Raw genomic sequence first — 20,810 nt, 5'->3', positions numbered from 1 at the left:
AGTTGTGGCACACGAGCTTAGCTGCTCCGTGGCATGTGGGATCTTCCTGGACCAGGGCTCAAACCCGTGTCCCCTGCATTGGCAGGCAGATTCTTAACCACTGCGCCACCAGGGAAGTCCTCTCTTCAATTCTGAAGGATAACTTTGCCAGATAGGGTATTCTTCATTGGCAGGTTTTTTTGTTTTTTTGTTTTCCTTTCAGCACTTTGAATATATTATTCCACGCTCTCCTGGCCTGTAAGGTTTCTAATGAGAAATACATGATAGCTTAACTGGGTATTCCTTTATAGATTACAATCTCCTTTTCTCTTGCTGCTTTTAGGATTTTCACTTTGTCCTTCATTTTTGACAGTTTCATATAGTGTGTCTTAGAGAAGATCATTCTGGATTGAAATAATGGGGTGATCTATATCTTTATGAATGTGGATGTCCAGATTTTTTCCCCAGGTTTGGGAAGTTCTCAGCCATTCTTTCTTTAAATAAGTTTTCTACCCCCTTCTCCCTCTCTTCTCTTTCTGGAACTCCAGTAATTCATATATCAGTTCTTTTGATGGTGTCCCATGATTCTCCTAGGCTCTCTTCTCTGTTTTTCATTCTTTCCTCTTTATTCTCCTCTCACTGGGTTATTTCAAAGTTCCTTTCTAACTCACAGATTCTTTCTTCTGTGTGGTCTATTCTGCTGTTGGTATTCTCTGTTGCAGTTTTCATTTCCTTCTTCGAGTTCTTCAGCTCCAGAATTTCTCTTTGGTTCTTTTTTATAATTTCTGTCTCTCTGTTAATTTTCTCATCTTGTTTGCCTATTGTTTTTCTGATTTCAATTTTTTGAATTGCCTTTCTGGGTTTTCTTGTAGTTCATGTTTCCTCAGAACAATTATTTTTCATTCTTTGTTGAGTAAATTGTAGATCTCCATGTATTTGGATTTGGTTACTGGGAAATTATTGTGATCCTTTGGTGATGTCACATTTCCTTGATTTTTCATGTTCCTTAGAGTTTGTGTTCCTGTTTTCATATTTGGGGTAGCAGTCACCTCCTCCAGTCTTTCCTAACTGCCTTTAGGAGAGATTCTGAAGCTTCCTTACACCTTGTATGAATACACCTGCTCCACACCTCCCGCTTTCCTTTATGGCAGAATTCTTAGGCTTGTGTGTCTTCTCCTGATCTTACAAACAACGCACTAGGCTGGCTGTTGATAGCCTCTTGTTTTCACAAAATAGGTGCTGCAGCTCAAGTTTGTGTTTTCTCCCTAGCCTTCTACCACATCTCGTTCTCAGGAGGATGTAAAGGGAGCTAGCCTGAGAGTGGGAGGAGGTGTGGGTGAGGCACGCGGGGTGCTGGGGGTGCCCGCAGGCCAGTTGGGAGGATCCTTGAGTGAGGCTTCCCCAGGGCTTGTGGACAGGCTTCCTGACGGAGTCCATGATGTAGACAGCCATGAATGACCTCCGAGAATCTAAGCGGCTCTTCCTCCCATCTGCTCCCTGCCTCCAGTCATGGAGCCCCTGATTTAATACTCTGGATTCTGTGAGAGAGAAATGAGCCTCTTTGGCTGTGTCCCTACAGCTGGGGAAGCTGGGTGCTCACTCACCCTCTCCCTTTTCCCCAGGGGAGAAATCATGGGCCGAGAAGGTCTTGTTTAGCCATGAGTGTTCCACCTTGGGGGAGGGGTGATGCTGGCGTAATCAAGCTGTTCCTCTTCCGTGATCAGTGTGTCCAAACACATTTTTTTCTGCTCTGGTGGAGTGCTGGAACCTCTCCTCTGGGAACCTGGATTACACCAGGGCTCTCTCATCCGTGGGTGACTGCTCAGGTCAGTGTTCTCCAGGTGCTCCGAGATGGCGGCTGAGTGGGGCTGGAGCTACTCACAGGTTCCTGCTGGTTCCACAGCCCCTATTATTACCTGATGTGCAGGTGGGCAAGACTCCACCTGAGTCCCTTGGCGAATGGCGCTGGATCCCACAGCTCCCACAGAGGTGCTTTTGTTTGTGGGTGGATGCTAATTTTTGTTGTTGGCGGGGGGGTGGGGTGGACAAAATCGAGGGACATCTTGTGACTCAGTACAACGTTGATCTTGATGTCTATAATTTCTCTAATTCTGCAGTCTTCTGTGTACAGCTCCATAGTAAGTATTGAAATACAAGCTTTGTTCAGCTTTTTCAATATTGTTTTCACTATTCTGTTTGCTACTTTGAGCTTTTATATACATTTTAGAATCAGCTCATCAATTTCTACCAAAAAAAAACCCAGAACCTACTGTGACTTTCATTAAGATTATGTTGAATCTATAATTCAATTTGGGGAGAATTACCATTTTTACAATATTGAGTTCTGATCCATGAAAACATGGTATATCTCTCCACTTGTTACCTATTTCTCTCAACAATGTTTTAAATTTTTAGCTACAGGTCGTGCACATATTTTGTTAATGTCCATAAGTATTTCAGATTTTTTGGTGCTATTGCAAATGATACTGGATTTTTAAATTTCAAGTTCCCACTTTTTTTGGGGGGGTGGGGTACATGGGCCTCTCACTGTTGTGGCCTCTCCCGTTGCGGAGCACAGACTCTGGATGCGCAGGCTCAGCGGCCATGGCTCACAGGCCCAGCCGCTCTGCGGCATGTGGGATCTTCCCGGAAGGGGCCACCAACCCGTGTCCCCTGCATCGGCAGGCGGACTCTCAACCACTGTGCCACCAGGGAAGCCCCTCAAATTCCCACTTTTTAATATATTTTATATTTTAAAATATACTAGTTCTCTGGTAGTATACACAAATACAGTTGATTTTCACATATGGATCCTGTGGCCTAAGACTCTGCTAAATTCACTTATTCCAGTAGCTTTTTTGTCCATTTTTAGGATTTTCTATACAATCATGTCAGTTGCAAACAAAGATAGTTTTATTCCTTCCTCAAGTGTATGCCTTTTATTCTTTTCTTCTTTATTACCCTGGCTAGGCTGCACTATCCCATGTTGAATAGAAGTAGGGAGAGTGGAATCACTGCCTTGTTTCCAATCTGAAGGGGGAAGTGTTTGATTATGTGCCATTAAAAAGGGTGTTAGCTGTAGGTTTTTCATAGATGCTGTTTATCAGATTGAGGAAGTTCTATTCCTAGTTTGCTGGTAATTTTTATCATGAATTGTTGAATTTTGTCAAATAACTTGTCTTGCATCTATTGAGATCATTGTAAGGTTTTTCTGTTTGAATCTGTTAATATGGTGATTCATTGATTAGTTTTGAAATATTAAACTTACATTCCTTGGATGAAACAGTCCTCGGTACTGATGTATCCTCCTTTTTATATATTGCTGGATTTGAATTGCTAATATTTATTTGTTCAGGACTTTTTTGCATTTATGTTTGTAAGAGGTATCTGGCCTGTAGTTTTCTTTTCTATGAATGTCTTTATTTGGTTTTGTTATCAGGGTAATATTGACCTCATAAAAGGAGTTGTGAAGTATTCCTTCCTCTTCTGTTCTCTGGAAAAGTTTATTTAATATTGGCATTATTTATTCCTTAAATGTTTGGTGGAATTCACCAGTGAAGCCATCTACCTCTCTGAGTAAAAGTTATAGAAAAGTTATAGTTATTTTTTCTTTAGTGAGCTTTGGTAGTTTGTGCCTTTAAAGGAGTTTTTCCACTTTAAGTTGTAAAATTTACTGGTATAAAGTTGTTCACTGTATTCCCTTATTACCCTTTAATGTTTGTAATACGTGTAGCGATGTCCTGTCTTTGATTTCTTATGTTGGCAATTCATATTTTCTCTCTATTTTGGCAAGGGGCATAAAAGTAGAGCAACTAGTACAATGATTCTTATATATCTATCACCCAGAGTCAATAATCATCAACATTTTGCCACATATGCTTCATTAATCCTTTTTTTTTTACTTGAATATTTTATTTATTTATTTTTAAAAGATGCTTTATTTTTTTCATTTGTTTTTGTTTTTGTTTTTTTGGCTGCATTGGGTCTTTGTTGTGGTGCGTGGGCTTCTCATTGCAGTGGCTTCTCTTGTTGTGGAGCATGGGCTCTAGACACATGGGCTTCAGTAGTTGCAGCACACGGGCTCAGTAGTCGCGGCACGCAGGCCCTAGAGCGCACGGGCTTCATTAGTTGTGGCGCACGGGCTCAGTAGTTGGCGGCGTGCAGACTCTAGAGCGCAGGCTCAGTAGTTGTGGCGTATGGGCTTAGTTGTTCCGTGGCAAGTGGGATCCTCCTGGACCAGGGATCCAATCCATGCCCACTCTATTGGCAGGTGGATTCTTAACCCCTGCACCACCAGGCAAGTCCCTACTTGAAGTGTTTTAAAGTCCTACACATTATGATATTTCACAACCCCCAGATACTTCCATATGCATCTCTTAAAAGTAAGTTTTTTTTTAATAGAACCATATGCTATTATCCATTCCTAAAAATATTAACTGTGATTCATTGGTGTCATCTTTTACCTAGGCATATGCCTATAAGATTTTCCTGATTGTCTCAGAAATGTCATTTTATAGTTGATATGTTCAAATCAGAATCCAGACAAGGTCCACACCTTACCCAGGGCTGTTATGTATCTTAGGTCTCTTAATCCAGGGCAGATCACCCTTACTTTTATTTTTTATTTTTTTATTTTAATTAATTAATTAATTAATTTTGGCTGCGTTGGGTCTTCATTGCTGCGCACAGGCTTTCTCTAGTTGCGGTGAGCAGGGTCTACTCTTCGTCGTGGCGTGCGGGCTTCTCGTTGCAGTGGCTTCTCTTGTTGTGGAGTACGGGCTCTAGACACTCGGGCGTCAGTAGTTGCGGCACGTGGGCTCAGTAGTTGTGGCTTGCAGCCCTGGAGCATGGGCTTCAGTAGTTGTGGCGCATGGGCTTAGTTGCTCTGCGGCATGTGGGATCTTCCCGGACCAGGGATGGAACCCATGTCCCCTGCATTGGCCGGTGGAATCTTAACCACTGCGCCACCAGGGAATTCCCACCCTTACTTTCAAAAAAATTTCTCCCACAGAATGTTTCACATTCTGGGTTTATCTGTTTGCTTCCAGTTGGTATCATTTGACTCTTCCATGATAGGAGTTTCTTCAAGCTGAGAGTAACTGTGATATGCCTTGGAGCCTCCGTTCCCCTGGGGATCCCTCCTTAGCTCTTATGCCCTGGAGGGGTGTGGAGTAGGGGCATCTCCCATTTCACGGCCTGGGGAACATCTGCTTCTCTGTCCAGCTCAGGCCAGGCCACTTCTATGAAGCCTGGGTCTCCCTCACCTCTGACCTCCACTAACTTATGTGTAGCACTTAATTATGTATCTTTGTCTTGTACGCTCTGGTTTTCCTGTGTGTTTTAAGTCTTGTCCTCACAAATCTGTTCTCTACTCTGTTACTGTATGTGTTCTTTAAATGTAATGTAATATTTTATGAAAGCATAACACACGTCAGAGAAGTGTAGAAATCAGATAGCCTGATGGATTTTCATAATTGGAGCACACCCATGCACCCAGCCCCTAGATCAGGTGTCCTCATGACCTTCCAGGCATCGCTTTCCTCCTAGCGGTAACCTCTGTCCTGACACCCAGCAGCAGAGATTAGTCGGGCTGTGATTTACCTCTGTGTAAATACAATCATGGGAGTTCCCTGGCAGTCCAGTGGTTAGGACTTGGCGGTTTCACTGCCACGGGCCTGGGTTCAATCCCTGGTCAGGGAACTAAGATTCCCGCGAGCCTCACGGTGCAGCCAAAAAAATGAATGAACTCATTCATTTTTTTTTTAAAGTAAATGTATAATCACTCAGTATGTGCTGTTTTTGTCTGCCTCTCACTCAGCATTGCTTTGAGGTTTATGCGTGTTACACAGAACAGCCTTGTCCGTTCTCATTGCTGTAGCATTTTTCTCAGTTTACCGCTGTTCATTAGCCCACTTTACTGTTGAGGGACATTTAGGTGGTGTCTGGTTTTGGGCCATTCTAAATGGTGCTGACCGGAATATTCTCGTGTCTTTCTGGTGAACGTGCGTCCGCCTTTCTGCGGCGCCTCTGCCTGGAGTGGAGCTGCCGGGCGGCTGGGTCCGCAGAGGCTTAGCTTCTACAGATGCCGCCGAATGGTCTCCCACTGCGGTGGCACTAGATCATTGTTTAAAACACAGAATCCTGCCCGGTCACTTCCCAGGCTTGCCTGCTGCCCGTCATTACCCCCATCACGTGGAGTGAAATCCGGAGCCCCAGCCTCCCTCCTTGGCCCCTTCTCCAGTGCTCCCGGGCCCCAGGGGTGCCCAGCTGTCCCCGCGACTCACACCACCCCGACCCGTGCCTGCCTGTTGCCTGTATCTCCTGGCAGCCTCTGCTCTTCAGGCAATGCTCTCCTTCAGGACATGCGCTGCCTGCTTCCCCGTACATGTCTCCTCCCTCCTCCCCCACCCCCTGCCCACAGTTTGTCTTATAATCATCTTTTAGTGTATCTGCCTCCTCAGGCTGCGGCTCCTTAAAGACAAGGGCTGTTTCGTTGATCATCGTGTTCCTGGCGCTTAGCACAAGGCCTGGCCCAAGCAGTTGCTCAGCAGCTACTGAATGAGTGGGTGAATGAATAACCTTCGACTAGCCTGGAAGTCCTGAACGCTGGGCAGGTGACAGTAACAGAACTTGGCGGCCGGTGGATCACTCCTTGCCTTACGAAAACTTTAAACCTGGCTCTGGTCTGCAAGCTGAAAAGAGCAGGGCTTCAAGCCCAGCCCCTCCCCAGGAGTGACAGGTGGGGAGTCACCACGCAGTTGATCGTCTTTCACATTTCACAGCCGTCGTTTGCTATGGACACCCATGAGAGCTTCAGTACTTCTGCCTCTAAGAAACGGCAGCAGCGTGTGCTTCTCCTGGTTGACCGCAGCGTGTACTGGGAGGAGTTGTAGAGATTTGGCATTAAGCCTTGACCTGAAATCCAGGCCCTTCCGTTTAACAGCTGTGCTGTTCTGGTTAAATAACTCTTCTGAGCTGCAGTTTCTACGTGTGAAATGGGACAATAATATGTACCTTGTGGGGCTGCTAGAGGATTGGCGAGTTCTCGGAGATCCGTGGACAGTCCCCGTAACGACAAAGTCTCTTCCCTTCTCCCAGGGCAATAGGTGAAAGTAACAAACTGCGCTTCAGCCAGTTTCTGCTGGGCTGTGTCTTCCCTGAAGATCTGGGCGGAGCTGGATTGCACCGGCACCTCTCCTTTTCGTGGAGGAGAGGACGGTTCAGCCTGCAGCTCGAGTAGAGAGCGGATAGGAGGACAGGGCCCCTCAGCTGCGGGGGGAGGCGGCCATGCGGCTGCAGAGCTCGGTCTCAGGCCCCCAGGGGGACACTGGGCCGGGAAACATCTCCTTTCCTCTTGGGTGCTAGCACCTGGGGAGGAGATGTAGCCCCCTGGGCAGTGTGGTCCCTGTGAGTTAGGGGCCAGTGCTCTGGAGAATTGTCTTTAGTCCAAGATGGGTGAGCAGGAGGGGAGAGAGAAATTCCTTAACTCAAAAATAATTGAAATCATTATTGTACTGAAACAGTTTACGTGGATTTTGAAGGATTAGCTCCCCGCTGCCTCTGCACCAGGTCCACACTGGACAGCAGAGCCCGGGTCCTGGTTCTTAGGGGCCCATTCAGAGGACCGGCAGAGAGTGCATTGTTTTTAGGGGCTTCAACTAGGACTTTGATAGCCCTTAGACAGTTTTGTGAAGCATGGCCCTCTGGGGGGAATTGCTTTTTTCCTCTTTTGGGAGGAATTCCTGAGATACCAGGGAAATCTAGTAATACCAGCACAGGAGGGGAAGAATATACAGCTCATCCCACTGACCACTGGCTGGACCCACGACAGATGAGAGCGCTGATTTTCTTGCCCTTGGCTGACATTGCCTTTTTTTTTTTTAGGAAACTATTTTTATTTATTTACTTTTGGCTGCATTGGGTCTTTGTTGCTGCATGCGGGCTTTCTCTAGTTGTGACGAGCGGGGGCTACTCTTCATTGTGGTGCGCGGGCTTCTCATTGCACTGGCTTCTCTTGTTGTGGAGCACAGGCTCTAGGTGCGTGGGTTTCAGTAGTTGTGGCACGTGGGCTCAGCAGTTGTGGCTCGCGGGCTCTAGAGTGCAGGCTCAGTAGTTGTGGTGCACGGGCTTACTTGCTCTGTGGCATGTGGGATCTTCCCGGACCAGGGCTCGAACCTGTGTCCCCTGCATTGGCAGGTGGATGCTTAACCACTGCACCACCAGGGAAGCCTGCTTTGTTTGCTTTTATATAAGGAAGTTGTTTGGTAACTAAAATGCTCGGGCTATTCGATTAGGAAAATGGCTGAATAAGCCTAGTGGAGGTTCCCTGAGTTCTTCTCTTTATTATGATCGAAAGAACACTGTAAACTTAATTTAAAAAAAAGGAAAATCCCCATGATGAAGAACAGTTCTGTTGTTTTTGAAACAAGTTTGAAAAAGTGATTAAACTGAATGTAGCAGCGTCTCTTCTCTGATGACCACAGAGCGCTAACAAGGGATTTTTACATTTTAACTGATTTTGCTCTCCTAGGAGTGGACCGCGTGTTGTCTTTTAAGTGCTTTTCAGAAGCCAAGTATAGACCAAATTGGGCTTTTTAGTAATATTTCGGGTCCTGGGATCCACCCCCAAACACCAGAGGCCGAGGTGTGTGAAACCGGGGAAGGCTGGTGTCGGCCTCCAGCCGGTCCCAGTAGCTTTTAAGGTAGGGTTTTGCTTTGCTTGTTTGGGTGGGGATATAGTTTCTAAGAGGGTTGGATTCACTTGGTTTAGCACATCTAGTTCCTTCAAAGCCCCAGTCACTCCAACAAAATATATTTTTCTGGGAATTTTGGACTCAAAGTATTCTGACTTCCGTCAGCGAGCAGTGACCAGCTGCGTGTTCAGGACTCATGGGAATGTGAGTAAATGGATCCACTTTATGTAAAGTATTTAAAAGCATGTTCAAATGGAATATTACTCAGCCATAAAAAGAAGTGAAATTGAGTTATTTGTAGTGAGGTGGATGGACCTAGAGTCTGTCATACAGAGTGAAGTCAGAAAGAGAAAAACAAATACCATATGCTAACACATATATATGGAATCTAGAAAAAAAAAAGGTTCTGAAGAACCTAAGGGCAGGACAGGAATAAAGATGCAGTTGTAGAGAATGGACTTGAGGACACAGAGAGGGGGAAGGGTAAGCTGGGACGAAGTGAGAGAGAGGCATGGACACACATACACTACCAAATGTAAAATAGATAGCTAGTGGGAAGCAGCCTCATAGCACAGGGAGACCAGCTCGGTGCTTTGTGACCACCCAGAGGGATGGGATAGGGAAGGTGGGAGGGAGGGAGATGCAAGAGGAAGGAGATATGGGAACATATGTATATGTATAGCTGATTCACTGTATTCTACAGCAGAAACTAACACACCACTGTAAAGCAATTATACTCCAATAAAGATGTTAGAAAAATAAAAAATAAAAGCATGTTCAGCAACATGCCCTTAAGTTCCTCCCTTACTCCCTTTTTACTTGTAATTCAGAGTTTTAACTTCTCTCTCAGCTGTTTTAGTTGAATTTTACTTGGGTTAGAAAAGCACTGAAAGGATTTGAATGCTTTGGGAACACTTAATTAATCAAAAAACCCATCAGGCTTAATTTTGAGTTCTGTGTTTTCATTTTTTAAAAGGCTTCTTTTTAAAAAAAGTCTTTAAAACTGGAGTTATGTGTGTGTTGGGAGTGGTTCCTCTTCCGGGCGCTCTGAGGAAGACGTTGACTTTTCTAGGTTCGCACTCCTCTTGGCCACCTGACTGCCTCTAGGTAGCCAACATCTTGTTAGAGAACTTAAGCTGGTTTTTAATAGTAATCTTAGCAAAAGGTAATTCTGAAGGTGAATCTGTTATCGCTACTGCAAGCATTGAGTCCTGGACTCCAGAGCCCCTGGAAACGGAGTTCGGGTTGTTCCTGATTTGCTGGGGCCGGCAGTGCCGACCAGCTGGGGCCGCTGTGCTGGTGGTTTCTGAGCAGTGCTCGGGGTTCCCTTTGTAGTGGAGGTGCTGTCCCGGGGTTTGGGGTTTGACGTCTTGCAGTCGTACTTGGCAGTCATCTGCCAGAGCCTTCCCAACTCATTCATTCTGTCCCGCGGCGTTGGCCCCCGGAAGGCTCTCGACGGGAGCCGAGCTCCTGTTGCCCACATCTCCCACCGCCTGCTGTGGCCTTGCCCCCTTGGCCTGGGTGAGGCAGGCCCCTGCGAGGTGGGCAGTGGCCTGGCCTTGACCTTCGATCCCTCTTGTTCCTCCAAAGCTATGGAATATTACATTAACTACAGGGGGCCTAGCCTAGCCGGGGCCTCACCTGCATTTGTAACTAGTTTATTCACTTTCGGGTAGGCCTGACTTCTAAAATGGTTATCTAGGAGTTGTTGAAATGGGTGTATTTCTCTTCTTTCTAGGACATTTTGTTAGCCAACGGCCTAGGAGGGAATGGCTTTGTGTGATATTTTCTAATTGTTCTTCTGTGCTGCTTCTAACTTAACGTTGCGTTCCCAAACTCCCACTTCTCTCCTAAGAAAGCAAAAGAGTCAAATAAAACTCATTTTAAGTTACACATTTCAGTCTTAAAATGTTTCTGAAAGACAAAACCTTTTAAATTGTCCACTAATGGGTAGTCATTCCCGTTCCCTCCACTGCTTTCTGCCTGAGTTGTCTTCAAGAGGAAAAAGAAAGATCTTTGGGGGGCATACAACGTAGGGTGGGAGTTACCTGCCTTCACCCAGACCTGCTGGCCCTTCCGGTGCCCTGCAGAGGGGTGGGGCTGGGGGCAGACCTAGACTCCTGGCTCTTCCCCGTTGACTTGCTCCAGGCAGAATAAACATGCTTTGAGCAACTGCCAGCAAGCAAGTTAAAAGCTGCTCCTCTAGCTGGCCTGCAAAAAATATTCTAAAAGGCAAAGCACTTGCTGCATTTCCTAGGCGGCAACTGTGGGAAGTCTCTGCTTGGTCAGCAGCCAGTGCAGACGGGCTCTGGGTGGCTAATGACAGCTGGCGAGGCCCGATCTTAATCCCATTCCCCGCCCCTTGGAGGCCCCTGCATCCTGGGCCACACCTAGGAACCCAGGTAACAGTCACAGAGAAGTCTGTCTTGCTTCATTGTATGTTGGGTTCCAGACAATAACTGAGTTTAAGGGAGGCCACTACAAAGCTGTTCTAGAAATACTTTGGAAACACTCAGATGATGGTGGAAATCGAAATGAAAGATACTAAGTTTTTGCTGCTGATGAGGGATTGTGAAGTGTGTTGAACTCAGATAAAAATGTAAACTGGTAATAATTACGGAGTGAGTAGCCTACGGATTGCCTTCTTTCCGTGATCCCATTTAATCTTTTTTTAGCTCAACTTTCTTTGATGTGTGATTTACACACAAGAAAACTCACATGGGCTTCCCTGGTGGCGCAGTGGTTGAGAGTCCGCCTGCCGATGCAGGGGACGCGGGTTTGTGCCCCGGTCTGGGAGGATCCCGCATGCCGCGGAGCAGCTGGGCCCGTGAGCCATGGCCGCTGGGCCTGTGCGTCCGGAGCCTGTGCTCTGCAACGGGAGAGGCCGCGGCAGTGGGAGGCCCGCGTACCGCAAAAAAAAAAAAAAAGAAAACTCACATGAAGTACAGATGGATGATTCTGACAAATGTGTACGCCCATGGAACTACTGCCCTAATAGAGATAAGGAACCCCCCGACCCCACACTGGCTGGTCTGAGCACTGTCCCTAGAGGTTGGTTTTGCAGGTTCTGGATGATGGCCTTTTGCCGGGCATGGATGTTTACAGCTGCCCTGCTCCCCGGAAGGCTGGGAGGCAGTGCCTGGCCCTGAGTCATAGTCCGAGTCCAGAGCACTTCACCCTCCCTGGCCCTTGCATCCGTGTCTGGGCGTCTGAAGGAAGTGCTGGTGGAGCCACAGGACTGAATGTGACGTCCATCGATTTGCACCCTGAGCAGTAATCTGAACCTGTGGTTTTTGTGACAGAGAAATTGAGAGATTCCAAACAGGCTGAAGGCCTGCAGGACCTCTTTGGGAATCTGGACTGAGAGGGAAATCCCTTGGTTTACTGCAGCAAGTATTTATTAAGTGGCTACTGCATGCACTGAACTGTGCTGGCTGACGTGGAAGACGTGAAATGCAGTTTAGGCCCCCCACCCTTGAGGAGCTTTGTGGTTCCAAGAAACAGTTTAGAAAGAATGATTCCAGGCAAGACAAAGTGCAAAATGAAAATGCGGGGTCCCTTGTTCAGAAGGCACGAGAAGGTACTGTTGAAGTTCCTAAAATAGGCAGCCTTTTCCTTTCTTCAGTCTCTCTTGACTTGTCACGGTGTTTTTCAGTTGCTATTTTATTATTTATTATTATTACTTATTTATTATTAATCTTTTATTTAATTATATATTATTTTATTATTTATTGTTATACTACATTCTCAGCCTTGAGTTTTTCATTTATGTTGCGCAACTTCAGTTTTAAGTTTAAATGCAAACATAGGAACACTGAACTCACATGTATGACAGTATTTTGTAACTTGTGCACGCCTATGTACTTTATTCTTACCAGAACTGGAAGCTCTGCTCAAAACTGCCTCAACTGTATTGATTTCCCTTCTTGACACGTGCCAAATCTACCAACGCTGTCTGCCTTCGGCGCCTGGTGCTGGAGCGGAGACTGAGGACGGGAACCCGGGGGCTCTGCGGGTCGCCCTTGCCCCCCATATGTGTCTCGTGTGTGTGGCTGGCCTGTTGGGAGAGGCACCCAAGGAAGGAAGGAGAGGGTAGAGTTTCTGGCCTGCTGGTGTTTCTATGAACGCGGTTGTTGCGTCTTTCCTGCGTTCGGAGCCGGTTCTGCTTGGAATGGAAAGGTGGCCTCTCCCGGCTGCGCCAGGCGTCGATGTCGCTCGCGCCTCGGCCTCACTCGGAGTCTTGCTGATCCCACCGGTCGTGGGTCCGCCGGGATCCGGTGCTCCTGGGTCGTGGGGAACACGGTGAGCCGCTGGGGCTGCACGGACCTCCTCTGCTGGCGAGTAGGCGCTCGTGCCCTCATCACTTACGCAACACACGTCCAGATACGATTGCTAACCGTCCTGGGATGGGGGCCGCTTCTGGGTGCTCATTCCCCGGGCAGGCTACCCTGTTGTGTGCTCCGCGCCTGCGGAACACCTGCGGGCACCTTAGGGACGAGGATGAAAATGGAACCTGGTGGGGGGCGTTCCCGGGCCATGGCTGCCGGGAGCCCTTTGGGGGCTGGGAGTTGTTCCTGTTCTGCGTCTGCGCAGGAGGCAGGCGAGGACACCTCCTCCTGGAGCCGGCGGAGCCCCTGCGTGAAGGCAGGTCTTCAGCCTGGCCATCTATGTACATCGTCTCATCTCCTAGTTTCCCCGTCTGTAAAGTGGACAGCGGTGGGGAGTGAGGCGATCTTGCTTTGAGTGTTAGCATAAGCGAAGCATCTAGCATCTAACACGGTAAAAATGCCCTCAGTCCTGGGGGTGGTATTATTCAAATTTTCCCCTCTGAGCCTGAAGCCACGCCCACCGGGCAGGTGGGCTCTTGGTGATGACGACTGCGCCGGGGGTCCGACTCGCCAGGACACGAGCGGTGGCGAGTCCTGGGAGCCCGCCGCGGGCAGCGCCTCCGCTCTAGCCGCCCGCTCCGCATCCCACCGTCCCCTGCGGCCCTTTCCCGGCGGCGCCGGGCCTGTCCAGCTGCTCCTGACGGGCCTCAGGGTGCGCCTGGCGGCGGCCGGCCATCACATCTCCCTTGTGGTCACTGTATATTTACGAGATGTCAACACAGTGGCCTTTAAAATGGTGTGGCATTAAAAGTTTTCTTTTTCTTCAAAGAATTTCTGGCGTGGGCAAAGCGTAAAAGCCCGCGGGACGGTTGCCAGGCAGCACTCGGAGGCCCCGTGGGGCATCAGGACCGGGACGCGCCGCTTGTCATCACGGACCTGCGAAGGTTCGGAGTCTGGGGGGACTGCGAGTGTGAACCCAGCCTCTGGATTTCAGAGGCACTGCGTCGCCCGGGCCGCTGGGCTCACGTCAGGAGGGTGTCCTGCCATACACGTTTCTGGGGTCCCCAGCGGGGCGGCGGGCAGGAAGCCCTGGCGGCCGCTGCAAAGAAGGCAGTGTGAGGGGGCGAGGGGGGAGCATCAAAGCGGCCGCAGGACGCGCGGCCTCCCTGGCAGCGCCCGGCCCGTGAGAGGCTGACCGAGCTCCAGGGCAGAGGTCGAGGCGGCTTGTTTTTTCACCCTTTTCCTACAGCCCTAGAAACCTCTGAAGAATGACCGTGTAACTATAGCAGACACTGAGTCGTCTCTCCGGGGACAGGAACGTTACAGTAGGAAGGGAGGGCGGTTCCTATACAAGGAGAAACGAGCACACATCACACGTGCCTTTACCGACGTTCGGCGGCCCTGAGTAACACCTGCTGAAGCCGTGCCCGGGCCCCTGGCCACACGAGGTCCGGGGCAGCGCGTGGCTTCGCTGAAGCTGGTCCTCGCTGTGACAGGGGCCGTCACGGGTTTGGTGGGAGCCAACTTTGACACACGATGGTGGACAAGAAAAGCTACTCATACAGCAGGCAGGCGGGGAGGCAGAGATGCGGGGCCGCTGGGCGTCCAGCCAGGGGCGAGCGGCAGAGCCGTAACTTGGTGCGACCGAAGCCGTCGTTTCACCTGTCTTTTCTAGCACAGTCTGGCCTCTACAGCAGGCAGGCAGTGTTCACGGCTTAAGGATTTATCACTTAGAGAAAACAGTAAAATCTGTATGTCATCATTTCCAGCTGTCTAGCATTTCCTCCTGTCATTAAATATTAATACAGGATGAATATTTTTGTGGAGACACCTTTTTTCATTTTTAAAGGTTGTTTTCACGTTAGAAGCTGGTGTCCATTTAAATCCTCTGGCAGCTGGTATGTGTGTGTGTTTCTAAATATGGCCCCAGTGTGTGCAGTAGTTAATTTGTAAACCAGCAGATTAAACTCTGAAATGAAGTCCTGCCTTTTACACTCTTGCCACCAGGTGGCTAAGAAAAAATATTAAGCAGGAAAACCCCAATAATTATGCGAAGGACTCATAATGACTTTCAATTTCTGCTTCAGCGATGAAATATGAAACTCTAGATGGACTGTGTTTCAGTAAGAAAACTGCTGAATAAGTGACAGAGGCATTTCAAGCAGTGCCAGGCCAGATGGACATTTCCATGAGTGTTTTTGTTTTCTTAAATATTGACAATGTTAAACTAACCAAATTTTGCTGAAATAAAACTTTTTGAGACTCTCTCTGAGCCTCTTCCACCTCTGGGCTGACCCCTGGATGTCCACATTATTCCTAACTAGTTGGGTTTGAGACAAGGGTTCACCTTTTGGGCTTTAAGACTCCCAAGGGGAGGGTGACTAAGTCCTGATCACAGCAGGGCCTCCCAATCAGGAAAGTTGCTTGCAAAGGCATTGCTTGAGTTCATTTAGAATCAGTTCTAAAACCCAAAAGTAAAATGCATCAAGTTGAATGTTAATATATCTTGTATGTCTCTTCCATAGTCTTTTATTAATGATAAGATATTATAGGGAAATCTATGCATGGGGGGGTGACATAATAGGGTGGAAACACCTTTAGGCTTCTCTTCATGGAATGCACCTATTAAAGGCAGCACCATGTGGCAGAAACTGTACCCCCCACCCCGTCCCACGTTGCTATGGCATCTTGAGACGGTGGATCTTGTCCAGTGAATTCAAAACCCAGTTTTGAATACAAAAACCAGTTTCCTCGCCGGTGCTCATGTGGCCACTCAACTTCTGTGCTTTCCACTTTGCCCTTCAGTTCTCTAATTTATTAACTTTGACAAGTAACCTCTTGGTTGTACATGATTTTATTCACAATTCATTTTTCTGACTCAAAGTGAACATGAGTGCCTTAATCCTCTAATGGGAATTAATTGCTTGTTTCAGTGCTTAACTCTGATCCTTTCTCAGTCCCCACAGGGATGAGGCTCTTCCTGAAGGATCTGTGTTTGTTGTTCAAAACACAATCAGAAAGGTAATGATGTTTTTCTTGTGAAAGGAGCCAGAAATGCAGATTATTAGTTTTCTTTTTTATTACATAAGTAGTATTCTCAAACTAATATTATAAAGGATAAAATTCAGTAGATAAAATGTAGAAAACTATAATTTCATCATTCTGTGAGGCTACATTATTTCCTAGAAAAGTTTAAATTTTTATTGCCAGGTCTGTTTGTTTTTTTTTAATGGAAATAAGCTATCATCGTCTGTGGAAGAAAGTTACTGAACTGATTTTCTACAGAGTTGGAATCCACACCCTGTGGCTTAACCATGATCATTTCTATGTAATATCAATCACCTTCCCAGGTATTTGCTTTGGCTCTGAAAAATTAAGGCCACAACTAATGCTTGATATGGCTTGATTCCCTCTCCCATTTACTATGTAGAATATTCTTTTTTGTTTTATTTATAAGGGGCTTCCTTGAGAAGAATATAAGCTAGTAGATATATAAGATCTTTATAAAGGAAGGCGTTGGGGTGGAGAACTTAGGCGGGAACAGGGTCAAGGGGAAAAGGGAATTAATTAACCTTCATCGGGTCCTGAGGCCTGGCCCACAGTTGGCAGTCAGTAGTGATTAGCTCTTAGGGAGACAGGATGAATGCAGTTTTAAAGAACAGGCATAGAAGTTCAGAGAGTTTTTAAATAACTTTCCCAGAGACCCACAGTTGTTTGTTAGGTGGTGGAGGTGGGAATTTGATTCAGGCCTGTCATTGTACCACAGTGTCCTCCTTTACACTTACTGTGTGTGCATTGTGCCCCTTAATGGCCATCTGGCCCAATGATGTTCCCTGCAGGGGCTGGCCTGACCTGACCATCAGTGTCCTAGAACAGGCCTACCTGGGAGCATCTACTTCACATTAAAGCAGAGATGCAACTGCTCCTGATGGGCACTCTTCAAGTTGCTCTGGAAAAGCCCAGATGGCTCACCTACAGCTGTTTCTAGCCATTATTTATTTAATCAAGTACTTGCATTTTATTCAGGACTCCAACCATAACCCATTGCCGTGGAAGGAACTACTACATGGCAGGAGGAGAATGGGGTGGCAGACAGACTGTAATGTATGAGCCTCAGAGGTAGCATTCCCTTCTGCAGTGCCAGTGCTACCCTCTCGTAGCCTGGCCCAGAGGTGTTGTGTGTCAGGAGGGGCCCAGTGTGTTCGTTTCTGGCCTGAGTGAATCACAGGCATATTTTGAGTTAGCCCTGGCTGTGGTCTGAGCGGATCTGGCCAATGCAATAGTCTTTTCACATGTTCTGATGGCTGTGACCTTCACAGCAGCCCTTGGAAATCAGCTGAACATGACGTACAAGGAACAGGAGTATAGGGCGATAAGGAACTCGAAAAAGAAAAACGAAACCCAAAGCTAGCAGAGGAAGGAAATAATACAGATGAGAACAGAGATGAATAGAGAAAAATCAATGAAAGCAAGAGTTGATTTTCTTAAGAGCAACAAACTTTTTTAGCTAGATTAACTAAGAAAAAGAAGATGCAAATAACTAAAATCAAAAAATGAAAGCAAGAACATTAAAACCCATTTTACAAAAATATAAAGGACTGTAATAAGAGAATACTGTGAACAACTGTATGGCAACAAATTGGTAACCTAAATGAAATGGATAAATTCCTAGAAACACACACCTTACTAAGACTGAATCATGATGAAATAGAAAATCTGAACAGACCTATAACTAGTAAGAAGATTGACTCAGTAATCAAAAGTCTCTCCACAATGAAAATTCCAGAACAAGATGGCTTCACTGGTGAAGTCTACCAAACATGTAAAGAGAATCAACATGAGTTCTCCTCAAACTCTTCCCAAAAATTTAAAAGGAAGGAACACTTCCAAACTCATTCAATGAGGCCAGCACAACCCTGATAACTGAAGCCAGAAGACACTATAAGAAAAGTACAGACTAATATCTCTGATGAAGATTGATGCAAAAATTCTAAACAAAATACTAGCAAAGAGAATTCAATAACACATTAAAAGGATTATATCATGACCAAGGGGGATTTATTCTTGGAATGCAAGGATGGTTCAACATATGAAAACCAGTCAATATTATACACTACTTTAACAGAATGAAGGAAAAAAAAAAAACTATCTCAATTGATACAGAAAATCATCTGACAAGATTCAACACCACTTCATGGTAAAAACACTTAAACTAGGAATAGAAGGAAATTACCTCAGCCTAATAAAGGCTGTATATGACAAGCCCATAGCTAACATCACACTTAATGGTGAAAAAGCTTTTTATAGATAGGGATGTTTGCTTTTACCACTTTTATCCAATATAGTGATAAAAGTTATACATGGATAATCAGGCAAGAAAAAGTAATAAAATACATCCAAATTGGAAAGGAAGAAGTAGGATTCTGTCTGTTCACATGATCTTATGTAGAAAATCCTAACATTTCTATAGGAAAACTATTAAAACTAGTAAATGAATTCAGCAAAGTTGCAGGGTACAAAATCAGTGTACAAAAATCAGTTGCATTTCAATACATTAATGATGAACAATCCAAAAAAAAATTTTAAACAATTCTACTTACAGTAACATCAAAAAGAATAAAATACTTAGGAAACTTAACCAAGGAGATGAAAGACTTGTACACTGAAAACTACAAAACACTGTTGAAAGAAATTAAATAGAAAGACCTCTTCATGGATTGGAAGACTTAATATTGTTAAGATGTCAGTACCACCTAAACAGATTTAATGCTATTCTTGTCAAAATTCCCAATAGTGTTTTTCTTTCAGGGAAAGAAAAAAAAAAAAAAAAAACCTATCCTGAAATTCATATGGAATTTCAAGGGACCCCAAGTGAGCAAAGCAATCTTGAGGAAAAAAAAAAAACAATAAAGCTGGAGATCTCATATGTCCTGATTTCAAAACATACTGCAAAGCTACAGCAATCCTACAGCAATCAAAACAGCATGATATTGACATTCAGACAGATATGTAGATCAATTGAACACAATAGAGAATGTAGAAATAACCCAGAAATAAATCCTTAGATATATGGTCAAATGATTTTTGAAAAAGGTGGAAAGACCAACAGGGAACAGACGTTCTTTTCAACAATTGGAAAACTAGATATTTATATGCAAAAGAATGAAGTTGGGGCCTTACTTTACACTGTATACAAAGATTAACTCAACATGGATAAAAGTGCTCAACATAAGAGCTAAAACTATAAAACTCTTAGGAGAAGACACAGGGCAAAAGCTTCATGACACTGGGCTTGGCAAGGGTTTCTTGGATATGACACCAGAATGACAGGCAATAAAAGTAAAAATTGGGTGACATCAAAATTTAAAACTTCTGTGCAGCAAAAAACACCATCAGCAGAGTAAAAAGGCGACCTCAACCTATGAAATGGGAGAAAATATTTGCAAATCATATATCTAATAAGAGGTTAATATCCAGAAGATACAGAGAACTGCAGTAACTCAACAAAGAAAAAAAATCTGATTAAAAAACAGGCAATGGGGCTTCCCTGGTGGCGCAGTGTTTAAGAACCCTCCTCCCAATGCAGGGGACATGGGTTCTAGCCCTGGTCAGGGAACTAGATCCCACATGCATGCCACAACTAAGGAGCCAGCGAGCCGCAACTAAGGAGCCCCGCCTGCTACAACTAAAACCCAGCACAACCAAAATAAATTAAAAAACAACAACAACAAAAGAAAAAACAGGCAAAGGACTTAAAGAGACATTTCTCCAAAGAAGATACACAATGGCCAACATGAAAAGATGTTCAACATCACTAATCACTACAGAAATGCAAATTAAGACTCACAATGAAACAAAATGAAAAGACAACCCACAGCATGGGAGAAAATATTTGCAAATGAAGTGACCAACGAGGGAATTAATCTCCAAAATATACAAACATCTCATGCAGCTCAATCTCAAAAAAAACAACCCGATCAAAAAATGGGCAGAAGACCTAAATAGACACTTCTCCAAAGGAGACATACACGTGGCCAAAAAGCACATGAAACGATGCTCAGCGTCGGTAATCATTAGAGAAAATGCAAATCAAAACTATCATGAGGTGTCACCTCACACAGGTCAGAATGGCCGTCATCAAAAAGTCTACAAATAATAAATGCTGGAGAGGGTGTGGAGAAACGGGAACCCCCTTACACTGTTGGCAGGAATGTAAATTGGTACAACCACTATGGAGAACAGTATGGAGGTTCCTTAAAAGCTAACAGTACTACCATATGATCCAGCAATCCCACTCCTGGGCATATATCCAAAGAAAACCATAATTCGAAAAGATACACGCACCCCAATGTTCACTGCAGCACTATTTACAATAGCCAAGACATGAAAGCAACCTACATGTCCATCGACAGAGGAGTGGATAAAGAGGATGTGGTGTGTATATACAATGCAATATTACTCAGCCATAAAAAAAAGAATAAAATAATGCCATTTGCAGCAACATGGATGGACCAAGATCATACTAAGTGAAGTAAATCAGAAAGAGAAAGACATATATAATATCGCTCATGTGGACTCTCATTTAAAAAAAGGATACAAATGAACTTATTTACAAAACAGAAACAGACTCACAGATTTCAAAAACATTATGGTTACCAAAGGGGAAACGGGTTGGGGGGTATAAATTAGGAGTTTGGGATTAACATACACACACTACTATATATAAAATAGATAACCAACAAGGACCTACTGTATATAGCACAGGGAACTCTCCTCAGTATTCTGTAATAACCTATATGGGAAAAGAATC

General features: G+C 45.4%; 1 protein-coding gene across 9 annotated transcripts in view; it reads left to right on the top strand.

Annotated features, from left to right (window-relative positions):
• The window catches only part of GGACT (gamma-glutamylamine cyclotransferase), a 47,494-nt gene that overhangs the window by 21,518 nt on the left and 5,166 nt on the right, over positions 1-20,810 (top strand). For 3 of the 9 annotated variants that reach the window (XM_081214660.1, XM_081214655.1, XM_081214657.1), the window contains exons 3-4: positions 15,967-16,021; positions 17,027-17,104. The exons of 2 other annotated variants lie outside the window; for them this stretch is intronic. The gene's annotated coding sequence lies outside the window, so the exon portion shown is untranslated. Of the gene's footprint in view, positions 1-15,957; positions 16,022-17,026; positions 17,105-20,810 lie in introns of those variants that run through there. 4 more of the 9 variants (XM_081214661.1, XM_081214659.1, XM_081214658.1 and 1 more) reach the window with 3 other exon arrangements.

The sequence above is a fragment of the Mesoplodon bidens genome, assembly GCF_964165515.1.
Source record: "Mesoplodon bidens genome assembly, chromosome: 17".
NCBI lineage: Eukaryota > Metazoa > Chordata > Mammalia > Artiodactyla > Ziphiidae > Mesoplodon > Mesoplodon bidens.
The sequence above is the reverse complement of the archived record's forward strand: the minus strand, read 5'-3'. Positions and strand labels throughout refer to the sequence as shown.